The sequence below is a fragment of the Chiloscyllium plagiosum genome, unplaced genomic scaffold (assembly GCF_037043375.1).
Source record: "Chiloscyllium plagiosum isolate Xiang-an unplaced genomic scaffold, Cpla_swu_hap1 HiC_scaffold_27, whole genome shotgun sequence".
Lineage (NCBI taxonomy): Eukaryota > Metazoa > Chordata > Chondrichthyes > Orectolobiformes > Hemiscylliidae > Chiloscyllium > Chiloscyllium plagiosum.
Genome location: NW_028270165.1, coordinates 67,310,933 through 67,333,950, shown reverse-complemented (window position 1 = coordinate 67,333,950; position 23,018 = coordinate 67,310,933). Strand labels below are relative to the sequence as shown.

At 61.4% G+C, this 23,018-nt stretch overlaps 1 protein-coding gene and 1 long non-coding RNA gene across 2 annotated transcripts in view; one reads left to right on the top strand and one right to left on the bottom strand.

Annotated features, from left to right (window-relative positions):
• Nucleotides 1-1,028, top strand: part of LOC148144528 (uncharacterized) — a 31,489-nt gene extending 30,461 nt beyond the window's left edge. The window contains exon 3 of the long non-coding RNA XR_015751509.1: nt 905-1,028. This is a non-coding gene — a long non-coding RNA (uncharacterized LOC148144528). The remainder of the gene's footprint in view (nt 1-904) is intronic.
• Nucleotides 1-7,062, bottom strand: part of LOC122545137 (uncharacterized) — a 51,644-nt gene extending 44,582 nt beyond the window's left edge. The window contains exon 1 of the transcript XR_015751508.1: nt 7,022-7,062. The gene's annotated coding sequence lies outside the window, so the exon portion shown is untranslated. The remainder of the gene's footprint in view (nt 1-7,021) is intronic.
• Nucleotides 7,063-23,018: the final 15,956 nt, after the last annotated feature.

The window sequence follows — 23,018 nt, the reverse complement described above, 5'->3', positions numbered from 1 at the left end:
ACCATTATACATCCCTTCATCTGCCCAACTGCTAGTCTGTCTCGCTCTTGTGCGCCCTCGCTCTATTCACTCTCTGGGCCATTGTTTACTCCTTCCCTCCCCTGCCCCCACAGCCCCATTTTTAGCATATATCCCACCTTTCCCAATTGTTGGCTGTGCTTTCTCTCCACAGATGCTGCCACACCCGCTGCATCTCTCTGGCATCAATTCTGTTTTGATTTTGGGTTACCAGCTTCCGCGATTCTTTCTTGGTTTACTGGGTGTGTACATGGAGGAGAAAGTGAGGTCTGCAGATGCTGGAGATCAGAGCTGGAAATGTGTTGCTGGAAAAGCGCAGCAGGTCAGGCAGCATCCAGGGAACAGGAGAATGACTTAGAGTGAGCTGACGATCGTGCTCCACAGTTACACAGGCTACCACAGGATGTCGAAAACCCCAGTCAGACCCTCCCCAAATGACTAGTTTGCCTGGCCCACTTCTCCTCGGGACAGAAGCAATTCACAGCAGGTTTTGTCAGTAGCAAAATAATAAACGATATTACCCCATGTTTACTCTTAAACAAGAGCATGGACTGAAAGGATTCCCAACCAGCCACTCTGCAACATAAAACTCCAAAGCCCCGAATACACACACGTGTAGATTCAATCATGATTAATACGGTTGGGTTAACACATATACTATGGGTGATAAAATATCGAGAGGATAAACAAGTTTGAGGTTCAGAGACCCACAGCACAAGTGAAGAGTTAATGTTTGTGATTATTTTTGCAACGGTGACATGTTCTCTCGCCTTGTAGGGTGACGGTCATTTTTTTGATTCAATGGTCATTGAGATGAATTTGAGTCTTCCTTGTTTCTTAATTCATTCTTTTCAGGTTTTTCATCTTGTTCCCCCTCCCCATGCAGGGAGAGAGAGAAGGATGCTTTCTGTTTGCAGGCTCTGGAGGTTTCTTTTGACCTGCTGCTCTTGAACGCAGAGCTTTAACATCATGCACTGAACCCAAGCAGAGGGCTGTTGTCGGGCGAAATCGGGCCTGAACTCAAAAGACATCGGTGATGCTCAGTCTCAATTCTCCCTGTTACTGCTTTGGAAAGCAACATTCCACCTAGTTTTCCAGCAAGCTATGTTATGAGACACCTCTGGAACAGGTAGAAGTTCAGATCAGGCCTTCCAGCTCACAGGTAGGGACACAACCACTGCACCACAAGGGACCAAAGGCAACACTGTAATGTGTGCTTGGCAATATTAGAATGCGATTTCAAAGTGCAAAACGCCCTCAGCTCTATCGGTCCAATTTGCAGGATGTAGTCTCAAAAGGAAAGAATCTGAGCTCTCACAGCTTTTGTTCATGCGCGGGGCATGGGCTTTGTTGGCTCAGCTAATATTTATTGCCCAACCTGAGTTGATTCTCAAGAAAGGGGAGGTGAACTGCCTTCCTGAGACGCTGCAAGCCATTTTGTGTTAGGGAGGGAATTCCAAGAGTTTGATGCAGCCACACAAAAGGAACGGCCTATGTATTTCCAAGTCGGGGTGGTGAGTGGTTTGGAGGGGGGATCTTGCAGGGGTTGGTTTTCCCATGTGTCTGCTGCCCTTGTCCTCCAAGATGGAAGGGGCCGTGGGTTTGGAAGGTGCTGCCTGATGACCTTTGGTGAGTTTCTGCAATCCATCTTATCGGTGGTACACACTCCTGTGACTGAACATTGGTGGTGGAGGGAATGAATGTTTTGGCGGTGCTGCCCAATCAAGCAGGGGCTACCTTTGTCCTGGATGGTGTCGAGCTTCACAAGTGTTGTTACAGGTGCACTCATCCAGGGCAAGTATTCCCTCACACTCCTGACTTGTACCTTGTCGATGGTGGGACATGCTTTGGGGAGTTAGGAGGATGTTAATATCATTGAGTGTCAAGAGACAATGTTATTGGAAATGGTCATTGCCTGGCATTTGCTTGGTGTGAATGTTACCTGCCCCTTCTCAGCCCAAGGCTGGGTATTGTCCAGATCTTGCTGCATTTGGACACGGACTGCTTCAGTATCTGAGAAGTGGCAAAAGGGGCTGAATGTTGTACAGTCATCAGCGAGCGTCCCCACGTCTGACCACCCGATGGAGGAAGGTCATTGTTGGAGCAACAGAAGATGGTTGGGGCGAGGACACGACCCTGAGGAAGTCCTGCAGACATGTCCTGGAGCTGAGATGACTGATCTCCAACAACCACGGCCATCTTCCAATGTGCCAGGTTAGACTTCTACCAGCAGAGTGTGCCCCGACACCCACTGCTTCCAGCTTTACTCAGGCTCCGTGATGCTCCCCTCAGTCGAATGCGATCTTGATGCCATGGGGCTGTCCCTCTCCCCTCGCCTCCGAAGTTCAGCTTCTGTCCATGGTTTGAACCAAAGCTGGAATGCAAGTCAGGAGCCGAGTGGCCCTGGCGGGACCCAAACTGGGCGCCCCTGAGCAGGTTATTGCTGAGCAGATGCTGCTTGATAGCACAGTCGATGATACTTTCCATCACTTTACTGATGACCAAGGGTAGACTGATGGGGCTGGGTTGGATTTGTCCTGCTTTTTTGTTTCGGGTACAGGATATACCTGGGCAGTTTTGCACATTGTGGGGTCGATAGATGCCAGTGTTGTGACTGTACTGGAACACCTTGGCTAGGGGGAGCGGCAAGCTCTGGAGCACAAGCCTTCAGTACTATTGCTGGAATGTTGTCAGGGACCATAGCCTTTGCAGTATCCAATGCCTCCAAACATTTCTTGATATCAGGTGGATTGAATGGAATTGGCTGAAGACTGGCATCTGTGATGCAGGGGACCGCTGGAGGAGGCGGAGAGGGATCATCCACTGCGGAGATTATCAGAAAATCCCCAGAGGATTTGAAAAGTGTGACTGTAATGGTCTTACTTAAAAAGGGAGGGAGATGAAGGGAAAACGTTGGAGTCTATTATAAAGGATGTAATAGCAGAGTATTTAAAAATATATAGAGTCAGCGTAGTTTCATGAAGGGGAAGTCATTCCTGACAAGTTTCCTGGAATTCTTTTGAGATCAGATGCAGGATGAATGAAGAGGATATTTATAAATTTTGATTTCCAGAAGGCACTTGATCAGGTACCACATGTTAGGCTAGGTATTAACATAAGAGCCTCTGGTGTCAGAGGGAGCATGTTAGCCTGGAGAGAGAATTGGCTCACTAATAAAAGACAGAGAAATAGGATAAGCTGGTCTAGGAACCAGAGCGGCATCATCTGAGAATAAGGGGTCGTCCCGTTGATGACAGAGACAGGAAGGAATTTCTTCACTCTCCAAGGGAAGTGAACCTGTGGGATTCGTTGCCGCAGAGTGCTGTCGAGGCTGGGTCATCAAGTTTATTCAAGGCTGAGACAGACAGAGGGAGAGAGAGAAGGGTAACCAAGTCAGGAAAGTGGAGTTGACGATGATCGCATCAGCCGTGATTTCATCAAATGTTGGCGAGCTCTGTGTTGTTTTGATTACCACGCTATAGGATGGATGGGATTGCACTGGAGAGGATGAAGAGATTCACCAGCAAGTTGCCTGGGCAGGAATGTTTGAGCTGTGTAGGGAGTCTGGATAGGCTGGGAGTTGTTTTCCTTCAAGCAGAATAGGTGCGGGGGTGGAATATCTGTTTGAGATGCACAAAATGAGCACAGTGAGGAAGAAATGATTCCCATTAGTAGAGGGGTTAGTAAACAGAGGGGCACGGTTGTAGGGTAAGGTACAGGAAGAAATATCTCACTCGGGGTAGTGGGTATCTGGAAGGGAACCTTAAGTCATTTAACAGGTTGTGTGAAGTGCCAGAGCGTACAAGGCTACAGGGCGAGGCTGGAGAATGGAGAGACATTTGATGACCATTACAGACATGATGGACCAAAAGACATCTTTATTTGAGCTATTAAAGACCAATGACTGTTATAGGGAGAGACTGGAGAAGGTAAAGAAGGGGATGGCAATGAGAAGACATCTTCTCAAAGTCACGAGGGGACAGAGCAGGCCGGGAGAAACCATTCCCCATCATAAAAGGATGAAGAACGAGAGGGCCCTAATTTGGAGGAATTTGCAGGAGTAAGTGCAAGACATTGTAGAAATCTTCTTACACAGCACGTGGTTAGGCTCTGCAGCACAGCATAGTCTGAGAAGCAGTTCAATTGAAGAATCACTGGGCTTGAAACATTATCTTTGCTTTCTCCCCACAGATACAGTCAGAACTGCTAAGTTTCACCAACAATTTCTGTTTCCATTCAGGAGAGACGTTAGGAAGCACTTCGACACACAAGGATAATGGATGTTTGGAACTACCTTCTGCAAAAGGCACTGGGTGCTGGATTAGTTGTGAATTTTAATCTGAATAGATTTTATTTTGGTTGAGCGAAGGTATTTAGGGAAATGGGCCAAAGGCCTGGTATTATGGAGTTAGGCAGCTTCCATCTTGTAGGATGAGGGCAGCCGATACATGGGACCACCACCCCCCTGCAAGTTCCCATCCGAGCCCCACACCATCCCGACTTGGAACTATATCGCCATTCCTTCACCGTCACTGATTGAGTGATTGTCACAAGGGGAGGGAGAGTCAAAAAGGGTGGTGCTGGAAAAGCACAGCAGGTCAGGCACCATCCATGGAGCAGGAGAGTTGATGTTTCGGGCATAAGCCCGTCATCGGGAATAATTGTAACAAGGAGTCAGCCAGCTGGACCTCATAGACTACGAGTTGCCTGGTGGACCAGATCAACATCCCAATCAGGGAGATCTGGCTGACATAAAAGGATAAAAAGCGGGAATATTGATCCCCTGAATGCTTGACTCAGTGAGAGGCGATGTTATTGTCAAAGGTTATGCATTTGTAAATAAAGGTTGATTGGTGATGGGATGCCAGCCTCTGAAGAGTTATTACAGTGGCAACAAGAGTAAAGCACGATCCTGAAGAGACTTTCTCACAGCAGTCGTTTTGAAGTTGGGTGTAAGCATTTTCCCTACATCATGCCTCTGTTAGGGAAACTTGACTCATTCAACGCTGCCATCAGGGACTGTGCCCATTATGAGGAAAAAATGCATTATTTTTACTGGGCAAATGAAAAACAAGTAATTCTCCTGACAGCCTGTGGAGCTGCAGCCTTTTCTGTTATTAGGAGCCTCCCTTTTCCTGAGGCACCAGATACTAAAACATTTCAAACATTGATTGACACAGTTGAGGAACATTATGAACCCAAGCGTCCTTCAGTTCTGAGACACTATCATTTGTACTCGGCAATTTGAGAATGAGGAGAGTCCGTATCAGGATTTGTGATGAGGTTAAGTTGCGAATTTGGTTTAACCCTTAATGAGATGCTTCAAGACTGTCTAGTGTGTGAGATCAATGATGTGACTAGGTAAAAATGCCTACTTACTGCAGCTCAGCTGGACTTCAAATAAGTGCTACAACTGGCTTTATGGTGGGAAAATGGAGCATGTGAGTTGCAAGGTATTCTGATGGAAATGGACACCTCCTCACCAATCTGCCTGAGCTCAGGGAATACCACTTGAGTACAAGCAAGTATCCTGATCAGAGGGATTCCAGGTTGGCCCACAGTCTCAGCCAGTTACAACTTTCTTCAGAATCCTGCCTGGAAATATGTTGTAATTGTTGATATGTGGTTTCTGGACAGCAACGGAGCCCTTAAATAGAGAAAGATAACTCATAGGCTGATAGCCAGGAGAGTTCAAAATAAATGTCTGGTTAAATGGTCTCCTGGTTGAAATGGAGGCCAATATTGGCTGTATTGCTGATCATAGAACCAGTTTTTAATAAAATTTTCTCTGGACTTCAGCCCTTAAGTATTGTCTAAGTTCCCTGGTACAGGTTTTTATCCTAGCTGAAGTCTTAATAGCCTGGACAGAGTGGATAATGGGAAGATGTCATTGGCAGGAGAGATGAGGACCTGAGGGAACATCCTTAGACTAAAGACAAGACCCTTCAGAACGGAGATAAAGAGAAACTTCTTCAGTGGTGAATGTTGAATTCATTGCCAGGCTGTGGAGGCCAGGTCACTGGGTATGTCTAAAACAGAGATCAATAAGTTCTTGATGGGTCAAGAGGATCAAAGGCTACGGTGAGAAAGTGGGAAAATGGGGTTGAAGACCCTGTCAGCCGGGATCAAACGGTGGAGGAGATTTGATGGGCCGAATGGCCTAACCTCTGCCCAGATGCCTTATGGTTTTACTCCAACTTGGAGGAACACCCAAGGTCCATCGGGGAGTCGTGGCTGATAAAGGACTAAAGTCAGAGGTAAACGAAACAATGATTGTGATGGAGTGCCACCCGATGAAGAGTGTTGTCAGCTGGAGTTTCCTCCCTGAGGGACCATGGTGGGTCTACCCTACTGCACATGGACTCCAGCAGTTCAACAAGGAACTCACCCTCCACCACCTTCTCAAGGGGGCAGGAGGGGGGCAACTGGGGGTGGGCTGATAGCCCCCTTGGAGATATCAACAGGAAGGTATCTACTGCTCCTACATTCTGCAACTGGGCTGAAGTCATCTGAGATGAGAGCATGAGGAGGGACTTCCACAGAGGGACAACCCCTGAACCCCATTGGCGGCCACGGATGTCAATCAGCACGCCGTTCGCTCCGGATTGGTAGAGGGAGACGTCAATCACGTCCGCGGAGGCCGCTTCGTGTTGGTGGACGGCCACGGTCCCCCATTGGCGGGGCGGGACGTCAATCTTTCGGACGCCGCAGGGTGCCCGCCCAATGGTAGGAAGGACGGCCAATCAGGGTCAATCGAAAGGACGCGCGTGACTCCCGATTGGCGGAGAGAGACGTCAATCAGACCCTCCCTCCTCCCTCCCCCCTCCCCTGGATCACGTGCTGAGACCAGGCCGCTCGCTCTCGGGGTAGGTTCCTCATTCTGTATCATGTCTTTCCCGATTTTTACCCCGTTCCCCCAGTTTCTACCCCGTTTCTCCAGTTCTCTCCCCGGACACAGACGTTACGGTGACACTCCGGGTTTCCCGCTTGACCGATAACTCACGTTTACTCCCCTCCCCAGACCGTTATTCACGGGGCGGACCCGCGGACCCGGGACACGGGCACCTTCCCCAAAGACAGCACCGAGCATGCGCGCTGCCGGCTCCAGGGACATGCGCAGTTCACACACACCCCCCACTCACTGTCACCCCCCACCCCCCCCACACACACTGTCACCCCCTCCCCCCCCCACACACTCACTGTCACCCCCTCCCCCCCCACACACTCACTGTCACCCCCTCCCCCCCCACACACTCACTGTCACCCCCTCCCCCCCACACACTCACTGTCACCCCCTCCCCCCCACACACTCACTGTCACCCCCACCCCCCCCCACACACTCACTGTCACCCCCTCCCCCCCACACACTCACTGTCACCCCCTCCCCCCCACACACTCACTGTCACCCCCACCCCCCCCACACACTCACTGTCACCCCCACCCCCCCCCACACACTCACTGTCACCCCCTCCCCCCCCACACATTCACTGTCACCCCCACCCCCCCCACACACACTCACTGTCACCCCCTCCCCCCCACACACTCACTGTCACCCCCTCTCCCCCCCACACACTCACTGTCACCCCCACCCCCCCCCACACACTCACTGTCACCCCCACCCCCCCACACACTCACTGTCACCCCCTCCCCCCCCACACATTCACTGTCACCCCCACCCCCCCCCACACACTCACTGTCACCCCCACCCCCCCCACACACTCACTGTCACCCCCACCCCCCCCCACACACTCACTGTCACCCCCTCCCCCCCCACACACTCACTGTCACCCCCTCCCCCCCACACACTCACTGTCACCCCCTCTCCCCCCCACACACTCACTGTCACCCCCTCTCCCCCCCACACACTCACTGTCACCCCCACCCCCCCCACACACTCACTGTCACCCCCACCCCCCCCCACACACTCACTGTCACCCCCACCCCCCCACACACACACTCACTGTCACCCCCACCCCCCCCCACACACTCACTGTCACCCCCTCCCCCCCCACACATTCACTGTCACCCCCACCCCCCCACACACTCACTGTCACCCCCTCCCCCCCACACACTCACTGTCACCCCCTCTCCCCCCCACACACTCACTGTCACCCCCTCCCCCCCACACACTCACTGTCACCCCCACCCCCCCCCACACACTCACTGTCACCCCCTCCCCCCCCACACATTCACTGTCACCCCCACCCCCCCCCACACACTCACTGTCACCCCCTCTCTCCCCCACACACTCACTGTCACCCCCACCCCCCCCACACACTCACTGTCACCCCCTCCCCCCCACACACTCACTGTCACCCCCACCCCCCCCCACACACTCACTGTCACCCCCTCTCCCCCCCACACACTCACTGTCACCCCCACCCCCCCCCACACTCACTGTCACCCCCACCCCCCCCACACACTCACTGTCACCCCCACCCCCCCCCACACACTCACTGTCACCCCCTCCCCCCCACACACTCACTGTCACCCCCACCCCCCCCACACACACTCACTGTCACCCCCCACCCCGCCCACACACTCACTGTCACCCCCTCTCCCCCCCACACACTCACTGTCACCCCCACCCCCCCCACACACTCACTGTCACCCCCTCCCCCCCACACACTCACTGTCACCCCCACCCCCCCCACACACTCACTGTCACCCCCACCCCCCCCACACACTCACTGTCACCCCCCACCCCCCCCCACACACTCACTGTCACCCCAACCCCCCCCACACACACTCACTGTCACCCCCACCCCCCCCACACACTCACTGTCACCCCCCACCCCCACACACACACTCACTGTCACCCCCACCCCCACTCACTGTCACCCCCTCCCCCCCCACACACTCACTGTCACCCCCTCCCCCCCACACACTCACTGTCACCCCCTCCCCCCCACACACTCACTGTCACCCCTCACCCCCCACACACTCACTGTCACCCCCACCCCCCCACACACACTCACTGTCACCCTCACCCCCCCCACACACTCACTGTCACCCCCACCCCCCCACACACACTCACTGTCACCCCTCACCCCCCACACACTCACTGTCACCCCCACCCCCCCACACACACTCACTGTCACCCTCACCCCCCCCACACACTCACTGTCACCCCCACCCCCCCCACACACTCACTGTCACCCCCCACCCCCACACACACACTCACTGTCACCCCCACCCCCACTCACTGTCACCCCCTCCCCCCCCACACACTCACTGTCACCCCCTCCCCCCCACACACTCACTGTCACCCCCTCCCCCCCACACACTCACTGTCACCCCTCACCCCCCACACACTCACTGTCACCCCCACCAACCCACACACACTCACTGTCACCCTCACCCCCCCCACACACTCACTGTCACCCCCACCCCCCCACACACACTCACTGTCACCCCTCACCCCCCACACACTCACTGTCACCCCCACCCCCCCACACACACTCACTGTCACCCTCACCCCCCCCACACACTCACTGTCACCCCCTCCCCCCCCACACACTCACTGTCACCCCCTCCCCCCGCACACACTCACTGTCACCCCCTCCCCCCCACACACTCACTGTCACCCCCTCCCCCCCCACACACTCACTGTCACCCTCACCCCCCCCCACACACTCACTGTCACCCCCCTCCCCCCCACACACTCACTGTCACCCCCTCCCCCCCCACACACTCACTGTCACCCCTTCCCCCCCCACACACTCACTGTCACCCCCCCCCACACACTCACTGTCACCCCCTCCCCCCCCACACACTCACTGTCACCCCCTCCCCCCCCACACACTCACTGTCACCCCCCCTCCCACACACACTCACTGTCACCCCTTCCCCCCCCACACACTCACTGTCACCCCCCCCCACACACTCACTGTCACCCCCTCCCCCCCCACACACTCACTGTCACCCCCTCCCCCCCCACACACTCACTGTCACCCCTTCCCCCCCCACACACTCACTGTCACCCCCCCTCACACACTCACTGTCACCCCCTCCCCCCCACACACTCACTGTCACCCCCTCCCCCCCCACACACTCACTGTCACCCCCACCCCCCCCACACTCACTGTCACCCCCACCCCACCCCCACACACTCACTGTCACCCCCTCTCCCCCCCACACACTCACTGTTACCCCCACCCCCCCACACACTCACTGTCACCCCCTCTCCCCCCCACACACTCACTGTCACCCCCTCTCCCCCCCACACACTCACTGTCACCCCCACCCCCACAAACTCACTGTCACCCCCCCTCCCCCACACACTCACTGTCAACCCCCCCCACACGCACTCACTGTCACCCCCTCCCCCCCACACACTCACTGTCACCCCCCCCACACACTCACTGTCACCCCCACCCCCCCCACACACTCACTGTCACCCCCACCCCCCCACACACTCACTGTCACCCCCACCCCCCCACACACTCACTGTCACCCCCCACACACACTCACTGTCACCCCCTCCCCCCCACACACACACTGTCACCCCCCACCCTCCCACACACACACTGTCACCCTCCCACACACTCACTGTCACCCCCTCCCCCCCACACACTCACTGTCACCCCCTCCCCCCCACACACTCACTGTCACCCCCTCCCCCCCCACACACTCACTGTCACCCCCTCCCCCCACACACATACTCACTGTCACCCCCTCCCCCCCCACACACTGTCACCCCCACCCCCCCACACACTCACTGTCACCCCCACCCCCCCACACACTCACTGTCACCCCCACCCCCCCACACACTCACTGTCACTCCTACCCCCACACACACTCACTGTCACTCCCACCCCCACACACACTCACTGTCACCCCACACACTCACTGTCACCCCCTCTCCCCCCCACACACTCACTGTCACCCCCACCCCCACACACTCACTGTCACCCCACCCCCCCACACACTCACTGTCACCCCCTCCCCGCCCACACACTCACTGTCACCGCCCCCCCCACACACTCACTGTCACCCCCCCCACACACTCACTGTCACCCCCACCCCCCCCACACACTCACTGTCACCCCTCACCCCCCACACACTCACTGTCACCCCCACCCCCCCACACACACTCACTGTCACCCTCACCCCCCCCACACACTCACTGTCACCCCCACCCCCCCACACACACTCACTGTCACCCCTCACCCCCCACACACTCACTGTCACCCCCACCCCCCCACACACACTCACTGTCACCCTCACCCCCCCCACACACTCACTGTCACCCCCACCCCCCCACACACACTCACTGTCACCCCTCACCCCCCACACACTCACTGTCACCCCCACCCCCCCACACACACTCACTGTCACCCTCACCCCCCCCACACACTCACTGTCACCCCCCACCCCCACACACACACTCACTGTCACCCCCACCCCCACTCACTGTCACCCCTCACCCCCCACACACTCACTGTCACCCCCACCCCACCACACACACTCACTGTCACCCTCACCCCCCCCACACACTCACTGTCACCCCCACCCCCCCACACACACTCACTGTCACCCCTCACCCCCCACACACTCACTGTCACCCCCACCCCCCCACACACACTCACTGTCACCCTCACCCCCCCCACACACTCACTGTCACCCCCTCCCCCCCCACACACTCACTGTCACCCCCTCCCCCCCCACACACTCACTGTCACCCCCTCCCCCCCACACACTCACTGTCACCCCCTCCCCCCCCACACACTCACTGTCACCCTCACCCCCCCCCACACACTCACTGTCACCCCCCTCCCCCCCACACACTCACTGTCACCCCCTCCCCCCCCACACACTCACTGTCACCCCTTCCCCCCCCCACACACTCACTGTCACCCCCCCCCACACACTCACTGTCACCCCCTCCCCCCCCACACACTCACTGTCACCCCCTCCCCCCCCACACACTCACTGTCACCCCCCCTCCCACACACACTCACTGTCACCCCTTCCCCCCCCACACACTCACTGTCACCCCCCCCCCACACACTCACTGTCACCCCCTCCCCCCCCACACACTCACTGTCACCCCCTCCCCCCCCACACACTCACTGTCACCCCTTCCCCCCCCACACACTCACTGTCACCCCCCCTCACACACTCACTGTCACCCCCTCCCCCCCACACACTCACTGTCACCCCCTCCCCCCCCACACACTCACTGTCACCCCCACCCCCCCCACACTCACTGTCACCCCCACCCCACCCCCACACACTCACTGTCACCCCCTCTCCCCCCCACACACTCACTGTTACCCCCACCCCCCCACACACTCACTGTCACCCCCTCTCCCCCCCACACACTCACTGTCACCCCCTCTCCCCCCCACACACTCACTGTCACCCCCACCCCCACAAACTCACTGTCACCCCCCCTCCCCCACACACTCACTGTCAACCCCCCCCACACGCACTCACTGTCACCCCCTCCCCCCCACACACTCACTGTCACCCCCCCCACACACTCACTGTCACCCCCACCCCCCCCACACACTCACTGTCACCCCCACCCCCCCACACACTCACTGTCACCCCCACCCCCCCACACACTCACTGTCACCCCCCACACACACTCACTGTCACCCCCTCCCCCCCACACACACACTGTCACCCCCCACCCTCCCACACACACACTGTCACCCTCCCACACACTCACTGTCACCCCCTCCCCCCCACACACTCACTGTCACCCCCTCCCCCCCACACACTCACTGTCACCCCCTCCCCCCCACACACTCACTGTCACCCCCTCCCCCCACACACATACTCACTGTCACCCCCTCCCCCCCCACACACTGTCACCCCCACCCCCCCACACACTCACTGTCACCCCCACCCCCCCACACACTCACTGTCACCCCCACCCCCCCACACACTCACTGTCACTCCTACCCCCACACACACTCACTGTCACTCCCACCCCCACACACACTCACTGTCACCCCACACACTCACTGTCACCCCCTCTCCCCCCCACACACTCACTGTCACCCCCACCCCCACACACTCACTGTCACCCCACCCCCCCACACACTCACTGTCACCCCCTCCCCGCCCACACACTCACTGTCACCGCCCCCCCCACACACTCACTGTCACCCCCCCCACACACTCACTGTCACCCCCACCCCCCCCACACACTCACTGTCACCCCACCCCCCCACACACTCACTGTCACCCCCTCCCCCCCACACACTCACTGTCACCCCCTCCCCCCCCACACACTCACTGTCACCCCCCTCCCCTACACACTCACTGTCACCCCCTCCCCCCCCACACACTCACTGTCACCCCCCCACCCCCCCCCACACACTCACTGTCACCCCCACCCCCCCCACACACACTCACTGTCACCCCCACCCCCCCCACACACACTCACTGTCACCCCACCCCCCCACACACTCACTGTCACCCCTACCCCCCCCACACACTCACTGTCACCCCCCCACACACTCACTGTCACCCCCCACCCCCCGACACATTCACTGTCACCCCCCCCCACACACTCACTGTCACCCCCCACACAGTCACTGTCACCCCTACCCCCCCCACACACTCACTGTCACCCCCCCACATACTCACTGTCACCCCCCACACACTCACTGTCACCCCCCACCCTCCCACACACTCACTGTCACCCCTACCCCCCCCAAACACTCACTGTCACCCCCACCCCCCACACACTCACTGCCACCCCCCCACACACTCACTGTCACCCCACCCCCCCACACACTCACTGTCACCCCTACCCCCCCCACACACTCACTGTCACCCCCACCCCCCACACACTCACTGTCACCCCCTCCCCCCCAGACACTCACTGTCCCCCCCCCTCCCCCACACACTCACTGTCACCCCCCCCCACACACACTCACTGTCACCCCCTCCCCCCCACACACTCACTGTCACCCCCACCCCCCCACACACTCACTGTCACCCCCACCCCCTCCCACACACTCACTGTCACCCCCCCACACACTCACTGTCACCCCCACCCCCCCCCACACACTCACTGTCACCCCCCCACACACTCACTGTCACCCCCCACCCCCCCACACACTCACTGTCACCCCTACCCCCCCCAAACACTCACTGTCACCCCCACCCCCCACACACTCACTGCCACCCCCCACCCCCCCACACACTCACTGTCACCCCCCACCCCCCCACACACTCACTGTCACCCCCCACCCCCCCACACACTCACTGTCACCCCTACCCCCCCCAAACACTCACTGTCACCCCCACCCCCCACACACTCACTGTCACCCCCCACCCCCCCACACACTCACTGTCACCCCTACCCCCCCCAAACACTCACTGTCACCCCCACCCCCCCACACACTCACTGCCACCCCCCACCCCCCCACACACTCACTGTCACCCCACCCCCCCACACACTCACTGCCACCCCCCACCCCCCCAAACACTCACTGTCACCCCCACCCCCCACACACTCACTGCCACCCCCCACCCCCCCACACACTCACTGTCACCCCCACCCCCCACACACTCACTGTCACCTCCTCCCCCCCAGACACTCACTGTCACCCCCACCCCCACAAACTCACTGTCACCCCCCCTCCCCCCCACACTCACTGTCACCCCCCCCACACACACTCACTGTCACCCCCTCCCCCCTACACACTCACTGTCACCCCCCCCCACACACTCACTGTCACCCCCACCCCCTCCACACACTCACTGTCACCCCCCCACACACTCACTGTCACCCCCACCCCCCCCCCACACACTCACTGTCACCCCCCCCACACACTCACTGTCACCCCCACCCCCCCCACACACTCACTGTCACCCCCCACCCCCCACACACACTCACTGTCACCCCCCACCCCCCACACACACTCACTGTCACCCCCATCCCCCACACACACATTGCCACCCCCCACCCTCCCACACACTCACTGTCACCCCCCTCCCCCACACACTCACTGTCACCCCCCTCCCCCACACACTCACTGTCACCCCCCCCACACACTCACTGTCACCCCCACCCCCCACACACTCACTGTCACCCCCCACCCCCCCACACACTCACTGTCACCCCCCACCCCCCCACACACTCACTGTCACCCCACCCCCCCACACACTCACTGTCACCCCTACCACCCCCACACACTCACTGTCACCCCCTCCCCCCACACACTCACTGTCACCCCCACCCCCACAAACTCACTGTCACCCCCCCTCCCTCACACACTCACTGTCACCCCCCCCCACACACACTCACTGTCACCCCCTCCCCCCTACACACTCACTGTCACCCCCCCCCCACACACTCACTGTCACCCCCTCCCCCCACACACTCACTGTCACCCCCACCCCCACAAACTCACTGTCACCCCCCCTCCCTCACACACTCACTGTCACCCCCCCCCACACACACTCACTGTCACCCCCTCCCCCCTACACACTCACTGTCACCCCCCCCCCACACACTCACTGTCACCCCCCCCCACACACTCACTGTCACCCCACACACTCACTGTCACCTCCTCCCCCCCAGACACTCACTGTCACCCCCACCCCCACAAACTCACTGTCACACCCCCTCCCCCCCACACTCACTGTCACCCCCCCCCACACACACTCACTGTCACCCCCTCCCCCCTACACACTCACTGTCACCCCCTCCCCCCTACACACTCACTGTCACCCCCCCCACACACTCACTGTCACCCCCTCCCCACACACTCACTGTCGCCCCAACCCCCCCCCACACTCTCACTGTCACCCCCACCCCCCCCACACACTCACTGTCACCCCCCACCCCCCACACACACTCACTGTCACCCCCCACCCCCCACACACTCACTGTCACCCCCTCCCCCCCACACACTCACTGTCACCCCCCCCACACACTCACTGTCACCCCCTCCCCACACTCTCACTGTCACCCCCACCCCCCCCACACACTCACTGTCACCCCCCACCCCCCCCACACACTCACTGTCACCCCCCACCCCCCACACACACTCACTGTCACCCCCTCCCCCCCACACACTCACTGTCACCCCCTCCCCCCCACACACTCACTGTCACCCCCTCCCCCCCACACACACACTGTCACCCCCTCCCCCCACACACACTCACTGTCACCCCCTCCCCCCACACACACTCACTGTCACCCCCACCCCCCCACACACACACACTGTCATCCCCACCCTCCCACACACTCACTGTCACCCCCCTCCCCCCCAACACACTCACTGTCACCCCCCTCCCCCCACACACTCACTGTCACCCCCACCCCCCACACACTCACTGTCACCCCCCCCACACACTCACTGTCACCCCCTCCCCCCACACACTCACTGTCACCCCCTTCCCCCACACACTCACTGTCACCCCCCCCACACACTCACTGTCACCCCCACCCCCCACACACTCACTGTCACCCCCCCCCACACACTCACTGTCACCCCCTCCCCCCACACACTCACTGTCACCCCCACCCCCCACACACTCACTGTCACCCCCACCCCCCACACACTCACTGTCACCCCCCCCCACACACTCACTGTCACCCCCACCCCCCACACACTCACTGTCACCCCCCCACACACTCACTGTCACCCCCTCCCCCCACACACTCACTGTCACCCCCACCCCCCACACACTCACTGTCACCCCCCCCACACACTCACTGTCACCCCCCTCCCCCCCACACACTCACTGTCACCCCCACCCCCCACACACTCACTGTCACCCCCCCCACACACTCACTGTCACCCCCTCCCCCCACACACTCACTGTCACCCCCCCCACACACTCACTGTCACCCCCGCCCCCCCACACACTCACTGTCACCCCCCCCCACACACTCACTGTCACCCCCTCCCCCCACACACTCACTGTCACCCCCTCCCCCCACACACTCACTGTCACCCCCTCCCCCCCACACACTCACTGTCACCCCCTCCCCCCCACACACTCACTGTCACCCCCTCCCCCCCCCACACACTCACTGTCACCCCCTCCCCCCACACGCACACTCACTGTCACCCCCTCCCCCCCCACGCACTCACTGTCACCCCCTCCCCCCCACACGCTCACTGTCACCCCCCTCCCTCCCCCACACACTCACTGTCACCCCCCTCCCCCACACACTCACTGTCACCCCCTCCCCCCCCCACGCACTCACTGTCACCCCCTCCCCCCCACACGCTCACTGTCACCCCCCTCCCTCCCCCACACACTCACTGTCACCCCCCTCCCCCACACACTCACTGTCACCCCCTCCCCCCCCCCACGCACTCACTGTCACCCCCTCCCCCCCACGCACTCACTGTCACCCCCTCCCCCCCACACACTCACTGTCACCCCCTCCCCCCCACACACTCACTGTCACCCCCTCCCCCCACACACACTCACTGTCACCCCCTCCCCCCCACACACTCACTGTCACCCCCTCCCCCCCACACACTCACTGTCACCCCCTCCCCCCCCAAGCACTCACTGTCACCCCCACCCCCCCCCCACACACTCACTGTCACCCCCTCCCCCCCACACACTCACTGTCACCCCCACCCCCCCCACACACTCACTGTCACCCCCTCCCCCCCCACACACTCACTGTCACCCCCAACCCCCACACACTCACTGTCACCCCCCCCACACACTCACTGTCACCCCCTCCCCCCCCCCCACACACTCACTGTCACCCCCTCCCCCCCACACACTCACTGTCACCCCCCACCCCCCCACACACTCACTGTCACCCCCTCCCCCCCCACACACTCACTGTCACCCCCCACCCCCCCACACACTCACTGTCACCCCCTCCCCCCCCCGCACACACTCACTGTCACCCCCTCCCCCCCACACACTCACTGTCACCCCCACCCCCCCACACACTCACTGTCACCCCCACCCCCCCACACACTCACTGTCACCCCCTCCCCCCCCACACACTCACTGTCACCCCCTCCCCCCCACACACTCACTGTCACCCCCACCCCCCACACACTCACTGTCACCCTCACCCCCCCCCACACACACACACTCACTGTCACACCCTCCCCCCCCACACACTCACTGTCACCCCCTCCCCCCCACACACTCACTGTCACCCCCACCCCCCCCACACACTCACTGTCACCCCCTCCCCCCCACACACTCACTGTCACCCCCTCCCCCCCCACACACTCACTGTCACCCCCTCCCCCCCACACACTCACTGTCACCCCCTCCCCCCCGCACACTCACTGTCACCCCCTCCCCCCCCACACACTCACTGTCACCCCCACGCCCCCCCACACACTCACTGTCACCCCCTCCCCCCCCACACTCACTGTCACCACCCCCACACACTCACTGTCACCCCCTCCCCCCCCACACACTCACTGTCACCCCCTCCCCCCCCACACACTCACTGTCACCCCCTCCCCCCCACACACTCACTGTCACCCCCTCCCCCCCCACACACTCACTGTCACCCTCACCCCCCCCACACACTCACTGTCACCCCCTCCCCCCCCACACACTCACTGTCACCCCCTCCCCCCCCCCACACTCACTGTCACCCCCCCCACACACACACTCACTGTCACCCCCTCCCCCCCCCACACACTCACTGTCACCCCCTCCCCCCACACACACTCACTGTCACCCCCCACACACACTCACTGTCACCCCCTCCCCCCCACACACACTCACTGTCACCCCCTCCCCCCCCACACACTCACTGTCACCCCCTCCCCCCCACACACACTCACTGTCACCCCCTCCCCCCCACACACTCACTGTCACCCCCCTCCCCCCCACACACACTCACTGTCACCCCCTCCCCCACACACACTCACTGTCACTCCCTCCCCCCCACACACTCACTGTCACCCCCTCCCCCCCCCACACACTCACTGTCACCCCCTCCCCCCCCACACACACTCACTGTCACCCCCTCCCCCCCCCACACACTCACTGTCACCCCCTCCCCCCCCACACACTCACTGTCACCCCCTCCCCCCCACACACTCACTGTCACCCCCTCCCCCCCACACACTCACTGTCACCCCCCTCCCCCACACACTCACTGTCACTCCCTCCCCCCCCCCGCACACACTCACTGTCACCCCCTCCCCCCCACACACTCACTGTCACCCCCTCCCCCCCACACACTCACTGTCACCCCCTCCCCCCCCCACACACTCACTGTCACTCCCTCCCCCCCCCCGCACACACTCACTGTCACCCCCTCCCCCCCACACACTCACTGTCACCCCCCTCCCACACACACTCACTGTCACCCCCTCCCCCCCACACACTCACTGTCACCCCCTCCCCCCCCACACACTCACTGTCACCCCCTCCCCCCCCACACACTCACTGTCACCCCCTCCCCCCCCACACACTCACTGTCACCCCCTCCCCCCCACACACTCACTGTCACCCCCTCCCCCCCACACACTCACTGTCACCCCCCCTCCCACACACACTCACTGTCACCCCCTCCCCCCCACACACTCACTGTCACCCCCTCACCCCCCCACACACTCACTGTCACCCCCTCACCCCCCCACACACTCACTGTCACCCTCTCCCCCCCCACACACTCACTGTCACCCCCCCCACACACTCACTGTCACCCCCCCCACACACACTCACTGTCACCCCCACCCCCCTCCCCCCACACACTCACTGTCACCCCCTCCCCCCCCACACACTCACTGTCAACCCCACCCCCCCCCACACACTCACTGTCACCCCCAACCCCCCACACACTCACTGTCACCCCCCCCCACACACTCACTGTCACCCCCCCCACACACTCACTGTCACCCCCCCCCACACACACTCACTGTCACCCCCACCCCCCCGCACACTCACTGTCACCCCCCCCCACACACTCACTGTCACCCCCCACCCCCCTCCCCCCACACACTCACTGTCACCCCTCACCCCCCTCCCCCCACACACTCACTGTCACCCCCCACCCCCCTCCCCCACACACTCACTGTCACCCACCACCCCCCCCACACACACTCACTGTCACACTCCCACCCCCCCCACACTCACTGTCACCCCCACCCCCCCCCCCCCCCACACACTCACTGTCACCCCCCACCGCCCTCCCCTCACACACTCACTGTCGCCCACCACCCCCCTCCCCCCACACACTCAGTCACCCCCCACCCCCCACACACACTCACTGTCACCCCCACCCCCCCCCACACACTCACTGTCACCCTCACCCCCCACCCCCCCACACACTCACTGTCACCCTCACCCCCCACCCCCCCACACACTCACTGTCACCCCCACCCCGCCACACACACTCACTGTCACCCCCCCACCCCCCCCCCCACACACTCACTGTCACCCCCTCCCCGCCCACACACTCACCGTCACCCCCTCCCCCCCCACACACACTCACTGTCACCCCCTCCCCCCCACACACTCACTGTCACCCCCTCCCCCCCCCACACACTCACTGTCACCCCCTCCCCCCTCACACACTCACTGTCACCCCCTCCCCCCCCACACACTCACTGTCACCCCCTCCCCCCCCCACACACTCACTGTCACCCCCTCCCCCCTCACACACTCACTGTCACCCCCCTCCCCCACACACTCACTGTCACTCCCTCCCCCCCACACACTCACTGTCACCCCCTCCCCCCCCACACACTCACTGTCACCCCCTCCCCCCCACACACTCACTGTCACCCCCCCTCCCACACACACTCACTGTCACCCCCTCCCCCCCCACACACTCACTGTCACCCCCTCCCCCCCACACACTCACTGTCACTCCCTCCCCCCCACACACTCACTGTCACCCCCACCCCCCCCACACACACTGTCACCCCCTTCCCCCACACACTCACTGTCACCCCCTCCCCCCCCACACACTCACTGTCACCCCCTCCCCCCCCACACACTCACTGTCACCCTCTCCCCCCCCACACACTCACTGTCACCCCCCCACACACTCACTGTCACCCCCCCCACACACACTCACTGTCACCCCCACCCCCCTCCCCCCACACACTCACTGTCACCCCCTCCCCCCCCACACACTCACTGTCAACCCCACCCCCCCCACACACTCACTGTCACCCCCAACCCCCCACACACTCACTGTCACCCCCCCCACACACTCACTGTCACCCCCCCCACACACACTCACTGTCACCCCCCTCCCCCCACACACTCACTGTCACCCCTCACCCCCCTCCCCCCACACACTCACTGTCACCCCCCACCCCCCTCCCCCCACACACTCACTGTCACCCACCACCCCCCCCCACACACTCACTGTCACACTCCCACCCCCCCCACACTCACTGTCACCCCCACCCCCCCCCACACACTCACTGTCACCCCCCACCGCCCTCCCCTCACACACTCAGTCGCCCACCACCCCCCTCCCCCCACACACTCAGTCACCCCCCACCCCCCACACACACTCACTGTCACCCCCACCCCCCCCACACACTCACTGTCACCCTCACCCCCCACCCCCCCACACACTCACTGCCACCCTCACCCCCCACCCCCCCACACACTCACTGTCACCCCCACCCCCCCACACACACTCACTGTCACCCCCCCACCCCCCCCCACACACTCACTGTCACCCCCTCCCCGCCCACACACTCACCGTCACCCCCTCCCCCCCCCACACACACTCACTGTCACCCCTACCCCCCCCCCCACACACTCACTGTCACCCCTACCCCCCCACACACACTCACTGTCACCCCCCACCCCCCACACAGTCACTGTCACCCTCTCCCCCCCCCACACACTCACTGTCACCCCCCACTCCCCTCCCCCCCCACACACTCACTGTCACCCCCCTCCCCCCACACACTCACTGTCACCCCCCACTCCCCTCCCCCCCCACACACTCACTGTCACCCCCCTCCCCCCACACACTCACTGTCACCCCCCACCCCCCCACACACACTCACTGTCACCCCCACCCCCCTCACACACTCATTATCACCCCCACCCTCCCACACACTCACTGTCACCCCCACCCCCACACACTCACTGTCACCCCCACCCCCCTCACACACTCATTATCACCCCCACCCCCCACACACTCACTGTCACCCCCCACCACCCCCCACACACTCACTGTCACCCCCTCCCCCCCCACACACTCACTGTCACCCCCTCCCCCACCCCCCCCCACACACTCACTGTCACCCCCCTCCCCCCCACACACTCACTGTCACCCCCCACCCCCCCACACACACTCACTGTCACCCCCACCCCCCTCACACACTCATTATCACCCCCACCCTCCCACACACTCACTGTCACCCCCACCCCCCACACACTCACTGTCACCCCCACCCCCCTCACACACTCATTATCACCCCCACCCCCCACACACTCACTGTCACCCCCACCCCCCCCACACACTCACTGTCACCCCCACCCCCCCCACACACTCACTGTCACCCCCACCCCCCCCACACACTCACTGTCACCCCCCACCCCCCCCCACACACTCACTGTCACCCCCACCCCCCCCACACACTCACTGTCACCCCCACCCCCCCCACACACTCACTGTCACCCCCACCCCCCCACACCCTCACTGTCACCCCTCACCCCCCACACACTCACTGTCACCCCCACCCCCCCACACACATTCACTGTCACCCTCACCCCCCCACACACACTCACTGTCACCCTCACCCCCCCCACACACTCACTGTCACCCCCCACCCCCACAAACACACTCACTGTCACCCCCACCCCCACTCACTGTCACCCCCTCCCCCCCCACACACTCACTGTCACCCCCTCCCCCCCACACACTCACTGTCACCCCCTCCCTCCCACACACTCACTGTCACCCCTCACCCCCCACACACTCACTGTCACCCCCTCCCTCCCACACACTCACTGTCACCCCTCACCCCCCACACACTCACTGTCACCCCCACCCCCCCCACACACACTCACTGTCACCCTCACCCCCCCCACACACTCAC